General features: G+C 44.5%; 1 protein-coding gene and 1 long non-coding RNA gene across 2 annotated transcripts in view; one reads left to right on the top strand and one right to left on the bottom strand.

Moving 5' to 3' along the window:
* Window positions 1-22,149, bottom strand: part of NLRC3 (NLR family CARD domain containing 3) — a 1,491,832-nt gene that overhangs the window by 802,144 nt on the left and 667,539 nt on the right. The gene's annotated exons all lie outside the window — the stretch shown is intronic.
* The window catches only part of LOC147688513 (uncharacterized), a 221,993-nt gene that overhangs the window by 104,930 nt on the left and 94,914 nt on the right, over window positions 1-22,149 (top strand). Inside the window, exon 2 of the long non-coding RNA XR_015300700.1 lies at window positions 1,265-1,449. This is a non-coding gene — a long non-coding RNA (uncharacterized LOC147688513). The remainder of the gene's footprint in view (window positions 1-1,264; window positions 1,450-22,149) is intronic.

Raw genomic sequence — 22,149 nt, 5'->3', positions numbered from 1 at the left:
TCTGGGCATATCCACAACCTTGACAACAACATGTGATGTTCACCATTCAATCTTTTCAAACACCATCTCGTTAGCGATAGTTGCCGCCCTTCCGACACATGCTACACTAATGTAAATTGCACACTCTGCGAGGTCAAAACTACAAAAGAAACAACATGAGTACACTTCCTGCTAGGCAGGAACTGAACAACGCCCAGATCCCCGGAATAATTATTCACACCCCTACGCTGGCCTGGTGTACACAAGCCCAGCCCACTTTGCGTACGTATAAATAAGATGACCACAACGCCACACGTCCCTCTTCTTCCACACTGCCTCAGATGATATGGCTGCATCCACCTCGCATATCACAATGCTCAATAAAAAAGAAAGGATCCATGAGGTGTACAACATCCTAGGAATCAACACTGGCTCTAAATTGTGAGCCCTACTGTCCGTCGTCTTCGAAAGGGATCCATGAGGTGTACACTATCCTGAAATCATTACTCCAGCTGAATTGTGAGCACTGCTGCCCATAGTGTTTGATCACACAACAATGACAGCAGGTAAGCAGAATGGCCTGCGTACACAGGGCCTCCAATTAAGTGCGGTGCGGCACGAGGGGTGGGGTGCATCACCCTCCCTGCGCAGGTGCAAACAAACGGTGTTGCCGTGCGTAATGATGTGATCTCTGACCGGACTCAGTCTCTTCTCTGTCTCATTTTAAAGACCTGCTGGACCGTACTGTAGGCCTGAGCCAGCGCTTCCCTACAAACACCTTTTGAGCGCGGTGCTGCGGAAGGGGTGGGGTGCATCACCCTGAGTGCGCACGTGCGAATAAGCGATGTTGCTGTGCGTAATGATGTGATCTCTGTCCTCATTCAGTCACATGTCTGACCCATTTTAAGGACCTGCTGGACCATACTATAGGCCTGAGCCAGTGGGCAGCGATGCCCTACAGACACGTGGCGTTTGCTTTTAGGGCACTTTAGTGAGATTGTTACTAAGTGTACATACAAACAGCCTTCCGCCACTGCATTACACCCTCAAATTATGCTTCTAGCATGCGCTCTGTTCCTTTCTATATCAACATTCCTATAACGTATTATTAGTTTACCTTCTGAATTCCCGGGCACTCCTCTTTGAACCAAAATTACCACTAACAGTTGCTAGATCGTACTTCAAAAACTAAGGATTCATTCAACTCCTGTTCTCTATCAAGCTTGAAATAAACCTTCATTTACCTCCAGACGTTTCCACCATTAAATGATTTCTCCCTTTTCAGACATTCAATTGATTGGCTCAAGAAGGACGGAGCAGGAGCTCTCCCCGCAATGATGCCCTGGGCATTCTGACGCCTTCCATTGTGGTATCAAGACACCGTCCCCGACTGGAGACCTGGTCCCCGACAGTACAAACCTGGGCTCAGAGCTTTCACCAACACGTTGTGGGACACACTGGTGGTGGCAGGTGAGCAGTGAAGCCTCGGTGTGCAGGACCTACAATTGAGCACAGTGCGGGGTAAGGGGCTGGGGTGCAGCACCCTGGGTGCAAAGGTGCAGGCAAGCGATTTCCAAGTAGCTAATAATGTAGCACCATAATATCAAAGAGCTTCGATAACATTATCAGCATTTTAGCAGCAGGAAACTGCCGCTAAAGCGGCGACAATGGGCTTGATAATATGCCCTTGTGAATTTCCATAGAAGCCCAGGTTCACACCAGAACCTGGGCTTCTATGGGAATTCACAAGGGCATATTATCAAGCCCCTTATTGCCGCTTTAGCAGCAGTTTCCTGCCGCTAAAGCGGCAATAATGTTATCCTTGATAATATGACCCCTAATCTCTAATCCCTAATCTGACAAAACTTGTCTATAGTTTACTGTGAAAATCCTCTGTTTATAGGATATTATGAGTGCAAACTCTTCCAATATTACAGTGCACCTACCAAACATAATCTAACTGACTATTACACAAATGAATACAAAGAAAAAGGAGCGACCCTGTGTGTGTCTTGGTCAATTTCGCTAGACCAATAAGTTGTATCGGCAGTATATTGTGGGTTTGAGTGCTATATGGCTAATAAGGGTGCTATGCAGTATCTATTGAGTTGAATAGTGCAGGAAGAAACTAAAAAAACTTTGTGTATATAAAAGGAATGCAGTTTATTAGGTACCTCCCTTTCCAGGGTTACATTCTAAGTTATAAAAACATGTTCAAAAAACATAAAACCATTTTGAATGATTGGAAAAATACCATCTAAAGCTACAGAGTCACACAATGTACAAAATCATTAAAAAGTCAAAAAACAAAGTCGACGCAGCGTTTCGGTGGTTGCAAGGATAGTTCCACCTTCTTCAGGACGTGTTTTGACTAAATTAATAACAAAGATCTGTAAACAAAATGACATATTTTAGATACCATTTCCTGTGCAACAGCGTATTAAATCTTTTTTACTATCTGTGTCCCATATTTACACTGCATAGCCCTATCTCCACCCTTATTGTTACAAAAAAAGGTTCATGTAAATTAACCCTTGACTCTAACATTTGCAGTCATAGACTATAATTGCTAGTCCCATCATGTACCTTTCAATTGAAGACTTTGTAGTTGTCAAGACCACTTTTATATAGTAGTGAGTCTGATCAGTCGGAGCGAAACCTTCTGTTAAAATTGAAGGAAAAAATATAGCAATTGTTTACTATATATTTATAGGCTAAAAGGTGCATTAATGCTAATAAAACCTCAATAATTACTTCTGCCGGTACCTTGTTATGGTTGCCTTGCTCATTGTAACAGTGCAGAGGAGCCACCGATGTTTATTTAAGTGGTTTATTCACTTATTTGAAGTTTTCTTTGAATCCTTTTTTAAAATTAGGATCACTGAAAAGAATAATACAGATAGTCTAGTATTTCTATATTAAATATTCTTTCATTTACTATTTATACTTTTTGGTTGGGAGTTCATTTATACTCACCAGGGAAGAAACGATTTGTTCTTATCTACTTCCAATTCCACTTCGGTACCGTACTCGAAGGGTAGGTTAATGGGCGCTGTATATTCTGTTGGATTAATGTGTTATAAAAGGAAGCATTAGTCCTGTGTTTTATTTATACTCACTTATTTTTCTAGCTGACCCGTAGATAGTTGTTAGGGGAGTTTGGGCACGTGGGCGACAGGAGCTTAGAGATTAGGGATTAGAGCGTTAAACAATAGCGCTCTGATAGTCAAAAATGAAGCTGATTACATAAAAATAGAAACTAAGGTCGACAACCCCCGCTGCCAAGTTTACATACAAGTAGCCAGCATAGAAATGGATTTAAACGCGAAGAGCGAGCAGCCAGCCTAATCTAAGAAAAACGGGACGCATAGGTGTTTTTTTAAAAAAAGCTCCTGTCGCCCACGTGCCCAAACTCCCCTAACAACTATCTAAGGGTCAGCTAGAAAAATAAGTGAGTATAAATAAAACACAGGACTAATGCTTCCTTTTATAACACATTAATCCAACAGAATATACAGCGCCCATTAACCTACCCTTCGAGTACGGTACCGAAGTGGAATTGGAAGTAGATAAGAACAAATCGTTTCTTCCCTGGTGAGTATAAATGAACTCCCAACCAAAAAGTATAAATAGTAAATGAAAGAATATTTAATATAGAAATACTAGACTATCTGTATTATTCTTTTCAGTGATCCTAATTTTAAAAAAGGATTCAAAGAAAACTTCAAATAAGTGAATAAACCACTTAAATAAACATCGGTGGCTCCTCTGCACTGTTACAATGAGCAAGGCAACCATAACAAGGTACCGGCAGAAGTAATTATTGAGGTTTTATTAGCATTAATGCACCTTTTAGCCTATAAATATATAGTAAACAAATGCTATATTTTTTCCTTCAATTTTAACAGAAGGTTTCGCTCCGACTGATCAGACTCACTACTATATAAAAGTGGTCTTGACAACTACAAAGTCTTCAATTGAAAGGTACATGATGGGACTAGCAATTATAGTCTATGACTGCAAATGTTAGAGTCAAGGGTTAATTTACATGAACCTTTTTTTGTAACAATAAGGGTGGAGATAGGGCTATGCAGTGTAAATATGGGACACAGATAGTAAAAAAGATTTAATACGCTGTTGCACAGGAAATGGTATCTAAAATATGTCATTTTGTTTACAGATCTTTGTTATTAATTTAGTCAAAACACGTCCTGAAGAAGGTGGAACTATCCTTGCAACCACCGAAACGCTGCGTCGACTTTGTTTTTTGACTTTTTAATGATTTTGTACATTGTGTGACTCTGTAGCTTTAGATGGTATTTTTCCAATCATTCAAAATGGTTTTATGTTTTTTTAACATGTTTTTATAACTTAGAATGTAACCCTGGAAAGGGAGGTACCTAATAAACTGCATTCCTTTTATATACACAAAGTTTTTTTAGTTTCTTCCTGCACTATTCAACTCAATAGATACTGCATAGCACCCTTATTAGCCATATAGCACTCAAACCCACAATATACTGCCGATACAACTTATTGGTCTAGCGAAATTGACCAAGACACACACAGGGTCGCTCCTTTTTCTTTGTATCTGCTCCCCTCCCTGTGACTGAACCAGGGGAACCTTCCAATTTACTTTTTGGTATTACACAAATGAAGCCTGAGTAATTCTACAACTGCAAGAGTTCTATGAGTGTATCACTTTATAACATCATGAGTACTGCCCGTGTGATTACAGAACCAATAAGGCACTGCCTAGGACCACCAAGGCTTCAGGGACTGCCGAGGCCCACCCTGCATATCAAAATAAAACCCTGGAGTGTGGCGATCCCCTGACTTCATTGGCCTCGAACCCCCAGAACAATTAGTAAAGAATACCCGGGAAGGTGGCAGTCCCCTAGGCTGTAAAATGTCTCTTTACCCTTCTGCGCCTAATTTACATGTGACATTAAGATCCCCAGTCCTGGAGAGACCCCGCAATATAATAATTGCATTGGCCACGGAACATTACCCACCAGGACCCTCATTTAAATAAATGGGTGACACCCCACTTTTTTTTTGTTTTGTTTATTTTTTTCTCTCCATTTTTACCGTCCGCATCCCCTCAATTAAAACGATAAGAGGTTTTCCTCCTCTCCCTTCAAGTAATCAAACAAGGATTTGCTATCACGGGGTGGAAGCCATGCACCAGCCCTCTAATAGCAAACACAAATGTCCCGCGAATGAAAACCCCGGGCAATTGTATGAGCTGCGCCAGAGACGTTGCCCTCCCTAGGACCATGAAGCATTTGTTAGTATAAACGCATACTAACACTACTTACACACGTATAGTACAGCGACCAGAATGTAGTGAAGAAGCGCAAATTCGAAAAATATAATGCCTACCAGAAGTCAGATGACAGTTCAATGACCCGACAACCCTGGCATGAGTAGAAACAGCTACACAAAGAAAACGGGTCTTCAGCACAACGCAAGCAATTTTGAAATATTGGTGAGTGGTGCCTTATTTGTACCTTCTCCCGCTCCTCGCCAAATTTATGTAGTGAAGAGGCAGACAGCAGTGGATCCAATAGGTAGATTTATTACAGGAAAACAAGACACCTGAAACAGTTACCAACAGGAGCAGACAGCAAAGCAACAGTCTTCTCCAGCACTGTGTACAAACTCTGCAAGGAAGGTTCCTCTCATGACAGCCGTACATTCTAACATTGCATACCTAGATTCTAGTAGAATTACATACCAACATTCTACTATGACTTACATCGGAATACTACGCAGAGCACATGACTTTACAGCAAAGAGCTCATGGTTTCATCCATGACTCTTGAGACTGTTAGGGGTAAGTAGTTCGCTTCCCACTCCCAATATTATATAAACGCAAACTAACACTACTTCCAAAGGTATGCTCCAGCGCCCAGAGCCCATCCCTTTACAGCAATCACCTGGTTTCATCCTTAAGTCTTCACACCGGTAGGCGTGAGTACTTCGCTTCCCACTTCCGGGATAGTATAAACGCACGGTACAGGTCAGTAATTCGCTTCCCAATCCCTGTATGGTATAAACGCCTACTAACACTATTTGCAGGCGTATACTACCCAGAGCCCATCCCTCTACAGCAATCACCTTGATTTCATTCCCAAGTCTTCACACCGCTAGGCGTGAGTACTTTGCTTCCCACTTCCGGTATACTATAAACACACAATAGCGGTCAGTAGTTCGCTTCCCACTCCCTGTATGGTATAAACGCCTACTAACACTACTTGCACACGTATGCTACAAACACCAGACCACATCACTTTACAGCAATGACCTCACAGTTTAGGCTCTCGGTTTCATACCCGAGGTCAGCACCATATCATATCAGCACCATGTCACTTTGAGCAACACAGCACTTTCAGACCGGTAACAGTGACTACTTCTCTTCGCACTCCCCCACAAACCTTACAGTGCTCCTACCCTCCTTTCCTACTTTTTTCGCCCTTTTTTCCCCTTACTCACTTCAACGAAATCACAAAATGGTGGCCAAAACACTTCCTAGTTGCAACCTCTCGCAGCCAATAAGCAGCAAGCTCCTGCTCATAACGCCTCAGCTAATCAGATGGCAGAATTCCCAAATATTAATATCTGTAAACTTTTATATTTCTCAAAAACTACTGAACGGATTTACACAAAATAAACAAAAGCGTGCTTTCTACACCAAAACCCTTCTCCCTGCCAACTTTAGGGTAATTCTGTTCACCGTTCGACCTGTAGCCTTGTCTAAAGTTTCCTGTGGACATTAACATGGAGGAAACACGTTTTGCCCCCCCCCTTTTATGTCAGCCCCCCCATGACGAATCACCCCCAAACTTTCAACATAGGAGCTAATATGAATAAAGAATTAGTTTTCAAAATGTCATGAAGAATCATCAAATGACGCCAAAGTTATAAGCAAAACAGAAAATGCTCTTCCTATGGAAACCCGGTCCTAACTCTATAACTACCTACTGGCAACCGCCAGTAGGTAGCAAAGAACAAATTAGAATAGTTCCTTGACTCTTATCTTTCAAAACTTCTCTCTATTACTGACTTTCTAATTTTCCATATAAACAGTTTCTTTAATATTCAAGTACACATAGAAGTCAGAAATGCGACGTATTCTATCAACTCTCTTTCTAGAACATTCTACAACACGTGGAGGTTAAAAGTTAATAATTTTTTTTAAACCTAACAATATTGTTTTGCAACATTTTCTCGAACATTTAACAGGACGTGCAGGTTAAAAGTTCACGATTGTTTTAGGTTCGAACAATGCATTCCAAATGCAAGTAGCAGGTGTGGTTAAGTTGATCACATTTTATCCTATAATATAGACTCCACGTTCAAACTGCTTTTTCTTAACCAATCACAAAGATGCTTTTCCACAAAACGAATGTACACCCTACTTTTAAAAAACAATGCTTTTCATCTACCAATCAGGTATCGTTTTGTATGTGAAAAGAAACTAGTTCCCCATCTTTAAACATATCTCTTATTCTACGAAGGAACTGCATGAGCTACAGAAATCTTTCCATACCTTCCAGCCATACCTTCAAAAAGCTAGTGTGGGTCGTAGGACATAGCTACGTTTCCTGGTGCAAGAGGTAAGCAGAACAGAGATGTATTGACTTAGACCTCGGTTGACAAAATGTGGACATTAAATGGTTTGGACAGAGAGGATTGAAATGACACCAATTGTTGCCTTTGGTTAAAACCTGTGTGCATCTCCAACACCCTAACCTTGTGATTGTGCACGGTGGTGGAAACGACCTAGGCACATTGACTGGGGTAGGTTTGGAAATGCTTATAAAGGATACCTTTCAACAATTGATGTTACTTTTGCCTCAAACTGTCTTTGTATATTCCAATGTATGCCAGACAGAAGTGGAGATGGTCCAAACAATTTGATCCTCAGATTGAAAAATCTCGGAAGAAAGTCAACAAAGCTGTGTCTGCATACCTCAGAGACCACAAAATGTGCTCCATCTACAACAACAACATACGTTTTGATATGGCGGATATCTACAGAAGTGATGGAGTAGACTTCACAGATCAGGGAAACTGAGTTTTCCTGAATAACTTGAAGCTGTGCATCCGCACTTATATGTAGCTCCAACTAATGAACACAAGGGCTCTTTTTAGAGCCACCCTATAACTTACAACTTAGGCCTGATATTTTAGGGCCAGATAACGGTAACTCCCGGACCCTCGCCAAAATGTATTCTCCACACAGCTATGGCGCAGCGGCCAGACCATCTCACTTTGCAGCACAAACCTCTCGCTTTGATCCCCGGCTCTACTCACTTATAGGAGTCAGTAGTTTGCACTTTACAAATACCATATTGATCTACCTTTGCACTCCCAATACAACACCACCTAAGGACCATATACAAGTTGAACACGTGTGGCACAGTATCTAGAGCACATGACTTCATAGCATAGCACACACATTTGGGCTAAGGCTTTCTTCCCCGAGTCCAGCAGCAGCTCAATTTAGCAGCATGACACTCCAGGCAATACCTCACTTAATTTCCGTACCCCGCATTTAGGTCAACGGCTTTACTCCCAATCTGTCAGCAGCTCAGCTTACGCCCCCAGCGCCATCAGACCCGTAGTAATGAGTAGTTTGCACTTTACAAATACCAAATGGATTTGATACGAACAAATTTACCTTTGCACTCCCTCTATAACACCCCCTATGCACCATACACAAGCTACAATGTTCAAAACAAAATTTCATCTAAGTAGCTATAACTACATGCTCACACTACTTGGACAGGTATGGCACAGCAGCCAGGGCACATGACTTCACAGCATAGCACACACAGTTTAGACTCACGCTTTCATCCCCGAGTCTGGCAGCAGCTCAGCTTAGCACTATGAGACTCTAGACAATACCTCACAAATTTTCCGTACCACAGGACTTTCACACCAGTACGGGTCAGTAGTTCATCCTATTAGGTATAAACACATGCTGACACTACTTCCACAACTGTACTGCAGCGGCCAGGGCACATGACTTCACAGCATAAGACACACAGTTTGGGCTCACGCTTTAACCCTGAGTCGTGCACCAGCTCACCAACTCACCTTAGCAACATCACACACTAGGCAATACCTCACCTAATTACCGTAGACCATCACTTTCACACCGATAGGGGTGAATACTTCGCTTTGTAACCCCTCTATAGCACACCCTAAAAACCCCACAGAGGTTACAGTGGTCCTACCCTCCTATTTCCCACTTTTTTGGCCTTTTTCCCCCTAAATCATTTCAAGGCAATCACAAAATGGTGACCAACACTTCCTAGTTCAAACCGCTTGCAGCCAATATGCAGAAAGCTCGTGCTCGTAACACCTCAGCCAATCAGATGGAAGAATTCCCAAATATCGATATCTGTAAATTTCGATATTTCTCAAAAACTACTGAACGGATTTACTCCAAATAAGCTTGCATTCTAGACCAAGACCCTTCTCCCTGTCACATTTGGGGTAATTCCGTTCACCCATTCGACCTGTAGCCTTGTCTAAAGTTTCCTACGGAAATGAACATGGAGAAAACACGTTTTGGGACCCCCCTTTTATCTCGCCCCCCACCTTGACGAATCACCCCCAAACTTTCAACATAGGAGGTGATATCAACAAAGAATTTGTTTGGAAAATTTCGTGAAGATTCGTCAATCGGCACCACAGTTATTGGGAATAGATGGTTGCAATTTTCTTATGGTAACATGGTCCTAACTATAACTACCTACTAGCGACCGCCAGTAGGTAATATAAAAACAAGTTACTTACCTGTAACTGTAGTTCTCCAGTATTGGAAGCTTTCATAGATTCACATACCGGAGTCATTTCCCCGTTGTCGAGACAGGAGTCTACGGTATATAAAAAAGCAATGGTTTGCAGTATAGCTAACTGAAAAAAGGCCTTAGGCCCATTCCCTTTTGCAACCCATAACCTTTGTTATGTGAAAAAGGACCAACATTTTCCCAAGCAGAACCACTCACCCTCTAGAAACCTCCTGAGAGAACCTTCTGCCCCTCAGATTTTCGGGCACTTGTGCTGTAATACCGTTTATGCCAAATCCGAGGTGATCCCTGTCAGTGGAGGAGAGTGGGCATATGTGAATCTATGAAAGCTTCCAATACTGGAGAACTACAGTTACAGGTAAGTAACTTGTTTTCTTACTCCAGTATTGGAGCTTTCATAGATTCACATACCTGAATCAGAATAGCGAGCAGTACATTATAGCACATTTAGTTTTTTGCCACCTGCTTTTCACAAATAGGCAACACAGGATACTTGCACATAGTAGTAACTGTTTCAAAATACACAGAGACATATCGCCCATAAATGACATATCCAATATCATACAACAATAAAATGTGCTTTTCTTACCAACCAAAGGATGGAGGGATGAGAAAGGAGGCGCACCGTTATTGGAAAAGGTTCCTCAGCACCGCTTGTCCCACTGCTACATCGCTTCTTGCATGTGCATCCAGGCAGTAATGCCTGGTGACGGTATGCGTTCTCCTCCAGGTAGCTGCTCTGCAGATTTCCTGAATAGAGATGCGTGAAAATAGAGCCGTAGAGGTTGATATCGCTCTTGTTGAATGTGCACAAACACGTGCTGGTAATAGCTTCCCCGCCGCCTGATGACAGAATTGAATGGCATTTGAGATCCATCATGCAATTCCCCGTTTTGATAATGGGAAACCTTTCCTGGGGGCACTAAAAGCCACAAAAAATTGTGTAGATTTTCTGAAAGGTCTTGTCCTTTGCAAATGAAATTTCAGGCAACGCTGGACATCCAGAGTGTGGAGAGTCCTCTCCGCTGCCGTAGATGGTTGAGGAAAGAATCGTTTCAGGATTAATGGCTCATTTAAGTGGAAATCCGTTGGTACTTTTGGAATAAACTTTGGATTTGTTCTGAGCATCAATCTGTCTTCCCTGAAATGCAGAAAAGGTTCTTGTGTCATAAGGGCTTGGAGTTCTCCCACCCTTCTGGCTGATGTTAGAGCTATCAATAGAGCCACCTTGCAGGATAGGAATTTTAGATCAGCTTTGTGAATTGGCTCAAATGGCGGTTTCATCAGTTGTGATACGACAATGTTCAATTGCCATAGAGGCGGTGGAGGCCTAATGGGTGGATAAACTCGAAACAACCCCTTCATGAATTGCTTCACAATTCTTTCCGACCACAGAGATGGACCTGCTGAGTTTCTCCTGTATCTTGAAATCGCCGCCAAATGCACTTTAATTGAGGCATGGGCTAATCCAGACTTTGCTAGCCTTAGTAAATATGGGATGATTTGATGCGCATCCGCTCGCTGAGGATGCAATTCGTTCTTCTGACACCAGAGGCAGAATCTTTTCCATTTCATCCTGTACGTCCTATTAGTGCTTTCAGCTCTTGCCTTTGCCAGGATTTCTCTGCATTCTGCCGGAAGGTTTAAGCTATGAAATTCTCCCTAGTCAGGAGCCAGGTCACTAATTGCAGTGATGTTGGGTCTGGATGCCGCACTTGTCCCTTCTCCATAGTCAACAGTGCTGGCATTGGCTGTAGATGTATTGGCTCGGTCGCTGACAAAAGGAACAGCTCTGTGAACCAATGCTGCCTGGGCCACCAAGGGGCTATTAGTATCATCCTGCACGGTTCCTTTTTCATCTTCGTGAGCACTCATGGCAGGAGGGAAATTGGCGGAAAGGCGTATTCAAAGACGTCTGACCATGCCATGGAAAAGGCATTCCCCCATGATCCCCTCTGGTGACGCCAGCTTGCAAAGAACTGGCATTTCTTGTTCTGGGCTGTGGCAAACAGATCCACCGTTGGCATCCCAAACTTGGCAAAGATGGTCTTCAGCTCCCACTCGTGACAGGTCGCTTTTTGCCTGCTGAGGGTGTCTGCTGTCGTGTTTTGATCTCCTGGAAGATGTATGGCCATCAGAGTCACTTTGTGATCTATCGCCCATTTCCAAATATTTTGAGCTTCCTTTGACAGAGAGAGAGATCTTGTGCCCCCCCCTGTTTGTTTATGTAGTGCATTGCCGTTGTGTTGTCTGTTCGCCCTAGCACTGATCTCCCTTCTATTCTTGGCAGGAAGGCCAACAATGCCAATCCTATTGTCCTTAATTCCAATAGTTTTATGCGAAGGTGTTGTTCTTGTTTGTTCCATCGGCTGCTGACTTGTAACTCCTGTAGAACTGCTCCCCATCCTTCATGAGAAGCATCCGTGGTCACTACTAACGGAGCTGGCTCGGTCAGGAAGGACAGACCCACCGAGATATTGTTCCTGCAAGTCCACCACTTTACCGCCTGCAACATTGGTTGCGTGACTTTGATCTTGTAATCGAAGGATCCCTTTGCTTAGCACCTCGGAAGGTCTAACTCTTCTTGTAACGGCCGCATTCTCAAACGACATAGGGGAATGAGTGGTATGCATGAAGACATTGTCCCCAGAAGCGATTAGTATCTTCGGACTGAAAGAGAACTTCTCCTGCTGAATTCTTTGGCTAGAGATACGAGTCCCAATTGCCTCTCTGTGGGTGGGAATGCCTTGTTTTGTGATGTATCTAGGATCGCACCTAGAAACTTGATTGTCCTGGATGGCTGCAGAGATGATTTTTCCACATTTAAGGTCAGGCCCAGATCCGCAAACAGCTCCATGCAAGCCGAAGTCGAAGCGTGAGCCGCCTCCTGCAATGGTGCCTTTACCAACCAGTCGTCCAGGTATGGGATTATTTGGTGTTTTTGTCTTCTGAGTTAGGCTGCCACCGGCACCAGACATTTTGTAAATATTCTCAGTGCAGATTTGAGGCCAAATGGCAGCACTTTGAATTGGTAATGGTCTTTGGACACTGTAAAACGAAGGAACTTTCTGTGGGACGGATGGATGGGGATATGAAAACATGCATACTGTAAATCTAGGGAGGTCATCTGATCTCCTGGGTTTAAGAGCAACAGAATATATTGGAGGGTCACCATTCTGAATGACTGTTTCTTGAGATAGGCATTTAGGGACGTAGGTCCAAGATCAGATGCCACCTGAGAGCATCTTTTCCTATCAAAAAGATGCGGGAATAAAATCCTTGTCCTCTTTGGGAGTTTGGCACCGGTTCTATTGCTCCCTTTTGGAGCATTGTCCGAATCTCCCGACGCATCTGAGGCAGGTGTTTTACTTTTTGATATGTAGGTGGCGTGGGAGGAGGGAAGTGGAGGAATTCCAGAATATGTCGGAATTCTATTATGTGGAGGACCCATTTGTCCGATGTTATTTTCTGCCACTGTTGTAAATAATAAGTTACTCTTCCACCCAGGGGAACATTTAACAGGGTATGAGGATAAGCACCCGGAACTTGTAGGTTGTCATTGTCTTTTATTGTTATCCTTCCCAGAACGACCCCCTCGTCCTCTGGGCGTGGACTTAGAGTAACCCCCAGAATGCTTCTGGCCATATTGCTGCTGGTAGGGCTGTGAAGAGGAAGAATATGATGTGTATCATCCTTCCTGGTAGCCACCTCTATACAAAGGCTGTCCTCTTCCACAGGCGCCTCGAAAGGGCACCTTCCTGTACTGAAACGTACCCAAGGCTTTCGATGTATCAGTGTCCTTCTTAATACTTTGAAGGGTCTCATCCACTAGACGTCCAAACAGATCTTCCCCATCAAAAGGCAGGTCCAAAATCTTATTTTGAACCTCCAGTCTAAAGGCGGTAGCCCTCAGCCAACCCTGGTGCCTTAAAACTGCTGCTCCCCCTAGGGAACGAAAGGCTGTGGTAGCTATGTCCATAGCACAATCAATAACTTCAGCTGAAGTTCTCTCCCCTTCCTCCAGAACTTTCTTCGCCTCCTGCTTGCTGTCTTCCGGAAGGAGGTCGACATATGGTGCTATATCGCACTACATCTGTCTGTCATATCTGCCCAGGATGGCAAGGGCATTAGCTGTTCTGACCAGGAGAGCTGACATTGCGGATAATCGTTTACCTGCGTTGTCTAAACGCCGTCCCTCTCTATCCGGAGGTGCAGAAATAGGTGCTGAAGGTTTTTTTTACTTTTGTTGTGCTGCCTGCGAAATGATAGAGTCCGTTTTAGTATGGCCTATTAAACACGCTGGAGAGTCCGCAGACGCCTTATATTTTTTATCCAGTCTCGCTAGTACCGGTGTAACCGTCGCTGGAGTCGTCATCACTTGTACCCCTTCCTTCCATACGTGGTTAATGATTGGTATGGACCTGATTGACTTTTGATAGGGCTCTTTAAAGTCATAAAGAAAACATTCTGCTTGAGTTGTTTTCATTGGCAGCTGAAATCTCTTTGCAGCTCTCTCCATTAAGTTGTGGAATCCACCAATATCCACTGGTGGAGAATCCGCTGGTACTTGGGTGGGTGATGGTGGAGAGGGAATTAGATAGTCATTCCACTCTCTATGGGGCTCTGTTAGCTCCCCTTCTTCACAGTCGTCATCATCTGTGATCACAGCATCCTGCTGCTGTCGGACCTGTGGTGTCTGTGGAGCAGTGTCTAGTAGGCTTTCCTTACTGCGGACTGGAGTGGCTGGAATAGAACGAGGACGTGAAGGTGGAACTTCCTGAGGGAGCCCTGATGGAGGAAACCTCTTCATATAATCCGCCAACATGAATTGTTAATCCATCATCATTGAAGATGGCATTGCGACCATCTCTTCCTGAGGCTCTTGTTGGTAGCGATGGTTTGAGAGGCTGTAGTATTCTTCATACCCCTCTTCATCGTCATCTTCTTGAGATTTTACGTGGAGTTCAGATGGGCGGGAAACATCCTAAACCACGATGTTTCAAGAACGGCTCACCTGAACAACGAAGATTGAACAACGAAGAGGGCTGAACCACGAAGGAAACATCCACGAATGAAGAAAAAACGAAGGATAGAACCACGAATTTTAAAACACCGGAGCATGCTAGGAAATCGTTTAAAAGGGTAAATAGGGGTGTGGGGGGGACTCCCCCCCCCCCCCCCCCACAAATATTATTAAATATATATATATAGGTTGAAAAATATGTGACGAATAAAAACGAAACAAATAGGTTGTTGAAGAAATTAGTTAACATAAATTACCAGTTTATGTCAGAAGATGGCAGTGTAGCTTTAATTTAAAAACGAACAGCATATGATCAGTGGGCCTGATATTTTAGGGCCAGATAACGGTAACTCCTGGACCCTCGCCAAAATGTATTCTCCACACAGCTATGGCGCAGCGGCCAGACCATCTCACTTTGCAGCACAAACCTCTCGCTTTGATCCCCGGCTCTACTCACTTATAGGAGTCAGTAGTTTGCACTTTACAAATACCATATTGATCTACCTTTGCACTCCCAATACAACACCACCTAAGGACCATATACAAGTTGAACACGTGTGGCACAGTATCTAGAGCACATGACTTCATAGCATAGCACACACATTTGGGCTAAGGCTTTCTTCCCCGAGTCCAGCAGCAGCTCAATTTAGCAGCATGACACTCCAGGCAATACCTCACTTAATTTCCGTACCCCGAATTTAGGTCAACGGCTTTACTCCCAATCTGTCAGCAGCTCAGCTTACGCCCCCAGCGCCATCAGACCCGTAGTAATGAGTAGTTTGCACTTTACAAATACCAAATGGATTTGATACGAACAAATTTACCTTTGCACTCCCTCTATAACACCCCCTATGCACCATACACAAGCTACAATGTTCAAAACAAAATTTCATCTAAGTAGCTATAACTACATGCTCACACTACTTGGACAGGTATGGCACAGCAGCCAGGGCACATGACTTCACAGCATAGCACACACAGTTTAGACTCACGCTTTCATCCCCGAGTCTGGCAGCAGCTCAGCTTAGCACTATGAGACTCTAGACAATACCTCACAAATTTTCCGTACCACAGGACTTTCACACCAGTACGGGTCAGTAGTTCATCCTATTAGGTATAAACACATGCTGACACTACTTCCACAACTGTACTGCAGCGGCCAGGGCACATGACTTCACAGCATAAGACACACAGTTTGGGCTCACGCTTTAACCCTGAGTCGTGCACCAGCTCACCAACTCACCTTAGCAACATCACACACTAGGCAATACCTCACCTAATTACCGTAGACCATCACTTTCACACCGATAGGGGTGAATACTTCGCTTTGTAACCCCTCTATAGCACACCCTAAAAACCCCACAGAGGTTACAGTGGTCCTACCCTCCTATTTCCCACTTTTTTGGCCTTTTTCCCCCTAAATCATTTCAAGGCAATCACAAAATGGTGACCAACACTTCCTAGTTCAAACCGCTTGCAGCCAATATGCAGAAAGCTCGTGCTCGTAACACCTCAGCCAATCAGATGGAAGAATTCCCAAATATCGATATCTGTAAATTTCGATATTTCTCAAAAACTACTGAACGGATTTACTCCAAATAAGCTTGCATTCTAGACCAAGACCCTTCTCCCTGTCAAATTTGGGGTAATTCCGTTCACCCATTCGACCTGTAGCCTTGTCTAAAGTTTCCTACGGAAATGAACATGGAGAAAACACGTTTTGGGACCCCCCTTTTATCTCGCCCCCCACCTTGACGAATCACCCCCAAACTTTCAACATAGGAGGTGATATCAACAAAGAATTTGTTTGGAAAATTTCGTGAAGATTCGTCAATCGGCACCACAGTTATTGGGAATAGATGGTTGCAATTTTCTTATGGTAACATGGTCCTAACTATAACTACCTACTAGCGACCGCCAGTAGGTAATATAAAAACAAGTTACTTACCTGTAACTGTAGTTCTCCAGTATTGGAAGCTTTCATAGATTCACATACCTGAGTCATTTCCCCGTTGTCGAGACAGGAGTCTCCGGTATATAAAAAAGCAATGGTTTGCAGTATAGCTAACTGAAAAAAGGCCTTAGGCCCATTCCCTTTTGCAACCCATAACCTTTGTTATGTGAAAAAGGACCAACATTTTCCCAAGCAGAACCACTCACCCTCTAGAAACCTCCTGAGAGAACCTTCTGCCCCTCAGATTTTCGGGCACTTGTGCTGTAATACCGTTTATGCCAAATCCGAGGTGATCCCTGTCAGTGGAGGAGAGTGGGCATATGTGAATCTATGAAAGCTTCCAATACTGGAGAACTACAGTTACAGGTAAGTAACTTGTTTTCTTACTCCAGTATTGGAGCTTTCATAGATTCACATACCTGAATCAGAATAGCGAGCAGTACATTATAGCACATTTAGTTTTTTGCCACCTGCTTTTCACAAATAGGCAACACAGGATACTTGCACATAGTAGTAACTGTTTCAAAATACACAGAGACATATCGCCCATAAATGACATATCCAATATCATACAACAATAAAATGTGCTTTTCTTACCAACCAAAGGATGGAGGGATGAGAAAGGAGGCGCACCGTTATTGGAAAAGGTTCCTCAGCACCGCTTGTCCCACTGCTACATCGCTTCTTGCATGTGCATCCAGGCAGTAATGCCTGGTGAAGGTATGCGTTCTCCTCCAGGTAGCTGCTCTGCAGATTTCCTGAATAGAGATGCGTGAAAATAGAGCCGTAGAGGTTGATATCGCTCTTGTTGAATGTGCACAAACACGTGCTGGTAATAGCTTCCCCGCCGCCTGATGACAGAATTGAATGGCATTTGAGATCCATCATGCAATTCCCCGTTTTGATAATGGGAAACCTTTCCTGGGGGCACTAAAAGCCACAAAAAATTGTGTAGATTTTCTGAAAGGTCTTGTCCTTTGCAAATGAAATTTCAGGCAACGCTGGACATCCAGAGTGTGGAGAGTCCTCTCCGCTGCCGTAGATGGTTGAGGAAAGAATCGTTTCAGGATTAATGGCTCATTTAAGTGGAAATCCGTTGGTACTTTTGGAATAAACTTTGGATTTGTTCTGAGCATCAATCTGTCTTCCCTGAAATGCAGAAAAGGTTCTTGTGTCATAAGGGCTTGGAGTTCTCCCACCCTTCTGGCTGATGTTAGAGCTATCAATAGAGCCACCTTGCAGGATAGGAATTTTAGATCAGCTTTGTGAATTGGCTCAAATGGCGGTTTCATCAGTTGTGATACGACAATGTTCAATTGCCATAGAGGCGGTGGAGGCCTAATGGGTGGATAAACTCGAAACAACCCCTTCATGAATTGCTTCACAATTCTTTCCGACCACAGAGATGGACCTGCTGAGTTTCTCCTGTATCTTGAAATCGCCGCCAAATGCACTTTAATTGAGGCATGGGCTAATCCAGACTTTGCCAGCCTTAGTAAATATGGGATGATTTGATGCGCATCCGCTCGCTGAGGATGCAATTCGTTCTTCTGACACCAGAGGCAGAATCTTTTCCATTTCATCCTGTACGTCCTATTAGTGCTTTCAGCTCTTGCCTTTGCCAGGATTTCTCTGCATTCTGCCGGAAGGTTTAAGCTATGAAATTCTCCCTAGTCAGGAGCCAGGTCACTAATTGCAGTGATGTTGGGTCTGGATGCCGCACTTGTCCCTTCTCCATAGTCAACAGTGCTGGCATTGGCTGTAGACGTATTGGCTCGGTCGCTGACAAAAGGAACAGCTCTGTGAACCAATGCTGCCTGGGCCACCAAGGGGCTATTAGTATCATCCTGCACGGTTCCTTTTTCATCTTCGTGAGCACTCATGGCAGGAGGGAAATTGGCGGAAAGGCGTATTCAAAGACGTCTGACCATGCCATGGAAAAGGCATTCCCCCATGATCCCCTCTGGTGACGCCAGCTTGCAAAGAAGAAAACAAGTTACTTACCTGTAACTTTGGTTCCCCAGTATTGGTAACTTTCATAGATTCCCATGCTTTGTATCATTCCCCGTCGTCGGAATGGGAGCCTCGGTACATAATAAAAAACCATAGTAGTAAGCACAAAGTGAAAAAATAGGCCTAGGCCTCATCTCATTTTGTAGCTTATCCACCTCTTTTTGTAAAAGAGACCAAATTTCTGCAGCAGCCAATCAGAGCAGCCTCACCCCATAGAACCTTCCTGAGAGAAGCTCAGAGCCTCAGATTTTCGTAGCCGTTGTATACAGCTATCCACCAAGATCAGAAGAGTGAGCTTTCCCAGGGGAGGTGGGTGGGCGCATGGGAATCTATGAAAGTTACCAATACTGGGGAACCAAAGTTACAGGTAAGTAACTTGTTTTCTTGCCCCAGTATTGGAACTTTCATAGATTCCCATGCTTTGTATCAGAGTAACTAGCAGTAAAGAAAAACATATTTTGTCATACCTGAACCTAAAAATGTGACACATCACTGTTAAAACAGCAGAACACATAGGATCATGAAACATGACAATAATGCAGTATACAAAATATGCAAAGGAAGGCGGGATAGAAAGGAAAGCTCACCGACTTATTGGAAAAGATTCCTCAGGACTGCTTGGCCCACTGCTGCATCCTCCTTCACAGAAGAATCCAGGCAATAGTGGCGGGTGAAGGTGTGGACACTACTCCACGTTGCCGCCCTGCAAATGTCCTTGATAGGGACTCCTGCGAATAACGCCGCAGATGAAGCCATGGATCTGGTAGAGTGAGCACGCACTGCTCGCTGCAGAGGTTTCCCAGCCGCCTGGTGACAAAATTGTATAGCACTGGAAATCCAACGGGAAATACAAGCCTTAGAAACTGCACAACCCTTGCGTGGAGCACTGAAGGAAACAAAGAGCTGTGAAGATTTCCTGAACTGCTTCGTGCGTTCCAGATAGAATTTCAGGCATCTGTGAATGTCCAGAGAGTGCAGAGTTCTTTCCGCAGGTGAAGAAGGTTTTGGAAAAAATGGTTTCAAGACCACGGGTTCATTTAGGTGGAATTCCGAAGGAACTTTCGGGATAAATTTAGGATTCGTCCGTAGAATCAGCACATTATTCTTAAACTGGAGAAATGGTTCCTCAATCGTGAAAGCCTGGATTTCGCTTACTCTGCGAGCCGATGTCAAGGCTAAGAGAAGAGCCACCTTCCAGGAAAGAAACTTAAGGTCAGACTTATGCACAGGTTCAAAAGGGGCTTTCATGAGGGATGACAAAACTAGATTCAAGTGCCAGGTCGGAGGAGGTGGCCGGACTGGAGGAAAAACCCTGAATAAACCTTTCAGGAATTGCTTGACGATCCTGGCCGACCATAGGGAAGGCCCTGAAGATGAACGTCTGAATCTAGAGATGGCTGCCAGATGGACCTTTATCGACGATGGAGCCAATCCCGATTTCGCCAGCGAAAGAATGTAAGGCAAGAGCTTGTGTGGAGAAGAAGTATACGGGTGTAAACCTTCCTTTTGGCACCAAACACAGAATCTCTTCCATTTGGCACGATAGGTCTTGTTGGTACTAGGGGCTCGAGCCTGAGCTAGAATGTCTCTACATTCACTTGAGAGATCTAACCCCTGGAACTCTCTGAACTCAGGAGCCACGCTGTCAATCGCAGGGACTTCAAGTCCGGATGTAGAACCTGACCGTGAGACATTGTTAGCAACTGTGGAACAGGCTGCAGGAGAACTGGCTGGTCCTGTGAGAGGAGAAGAAGCTCCGAGTACCAAACTTGTCTGGGCCATGCTGGAGCGATCAAAATCATCCTGCACGGTTCCACCTTGAGTTTGCTGACCAACCTCGGAATCAGAGGAATGGGAGGAAAGGCGTAAACAAAGGCGCCTGACCAGGCAATCAAAAGCGCATTCCCCAGGGATTCCCGATGGTGAACCCTGCTTGCGAAGGACAGGCATTTGGCGTTCTGGGGAGTCGCAAACAGGTCGATTGATGGTGTCCCCCAACGAGCAAAGATTTCCTCCAGAACGGTCTGATCCAGTTCCCACTCGTGAGAGACTGTCCTCTGACGACTCAAAGCGTCCGCCTTGACATTGAGTGTCCCCGCTAGATGTTCCGCTGAGAGTGAGACGTTGTTTTGTATCAACCAGTTCCATATCGTTTGGGCTTCCTTGGAGAGGGTGGAGGATCTTGTGCCACCCTGTTTGTTTATGTAGTGCATGGCCGTAGTGTTGTCCGTACGGACCAGCACTGTCCTGTTTTGAATTCTCGGAAGAAAAGCTTGAAGAGCCAAGCGGATCGCGAGAAGTTCCAGGAGGTTGATATGGAACTTGCGTTGCACTGGACTCCAGTGACCGCTGACCTTCAGCTCCTGGAGGACCGCTCCCCATCCTTCCATGGAAGCATCCGTTGTTACAATCAGGGGAGATGGAGGAATGAGGAACGATAGGCCCCTGGAAAGATTGTCTTTTTCCAGCCACCAGCCGCCTGCTTTTCTCATTTCTTTGGTAACGACAAGCTTGTCGTCGAAGGATCCTGTGACCTGCCGCCACTGTCTGTCCAGTTGTTCTTGTAGTGGGCGCATTCTGAGCCTGCAGTGCGGAACTAAAGGAATGCAAGATGAAATCGATCCGAGCAGTGATTTGTATTTGCGAACTGTCAGTGTCTTTCGAGATTGGAGAAGACGAGCTGAACACATTAGTTTGGTCTGGCGCTCCTCCGATGGAAGGGCTAAGCAAGTGTCCGTGTTTAGGATGGCTCCTAGGAACCTTGCTGACCTTGATGGGTATAAGACCGATTTCTCCCTGTTGAGTCGAAGACCTAGCCGCTCGAACAGATCCTTGCACGTCCGGACTGCACTGGACGCTTCTTGAAGAGATGGAGCTTTCAGCAGCCAATCGTCCAGGTATGGAAACACCTGAATAGCTTGTTTTCTGAGAAAAGCTGCCACCGGAGCAAGAACCTTTGTGAAGATCCGTGGGGCGGATCGGAGACCAAATGGCAGTACCTTGAATTGAAAGTGACTCTTGTCCACTGTAAAACGCAGATATTGCCTGTGAGCTGGATGGATAGGAACGTGAAAGTAGGCGTCCTCCAAATCGAGGGTCGCCATACAATCCCCTGGATTGAGCAGACGAAGGATGTCCTGAAGAGTGACCATCCTGAAGGACAACTTCACGAGATAAGTGTTGAGCTGCCGTAGATCTAAAATTGGACGCCATTTGTTCCTTGTCTTCCGAACCAGGAAGAACCTGGAATAGAACCCTTTCCCCTTCTGCGAAAGGGGTACAGGCTCTACTGCCCCCTTGGTGAAAAGTTGGTGGGCTTCGAGATGAAGGAGCTTGAGATGTTTCGGAGGGAA

Source organism: Lissotriton vulgaris, chromosome 10 (genome assembly GCF_964263255.1).
Source record: "Lissotriton vulgaris chromosome 10, aLisVul1.2, whole genome shotgun sequence".
Taxonomy (NCBI): Eukaryota; Metazoa; Chordata; class Amphibia; order Caudata; family Salamandridae; genus Lissotriton; species Lissotriton vulgaris.
This window is presented reverse-complemented; position numbering and strand designations above follow the sequence as displayed.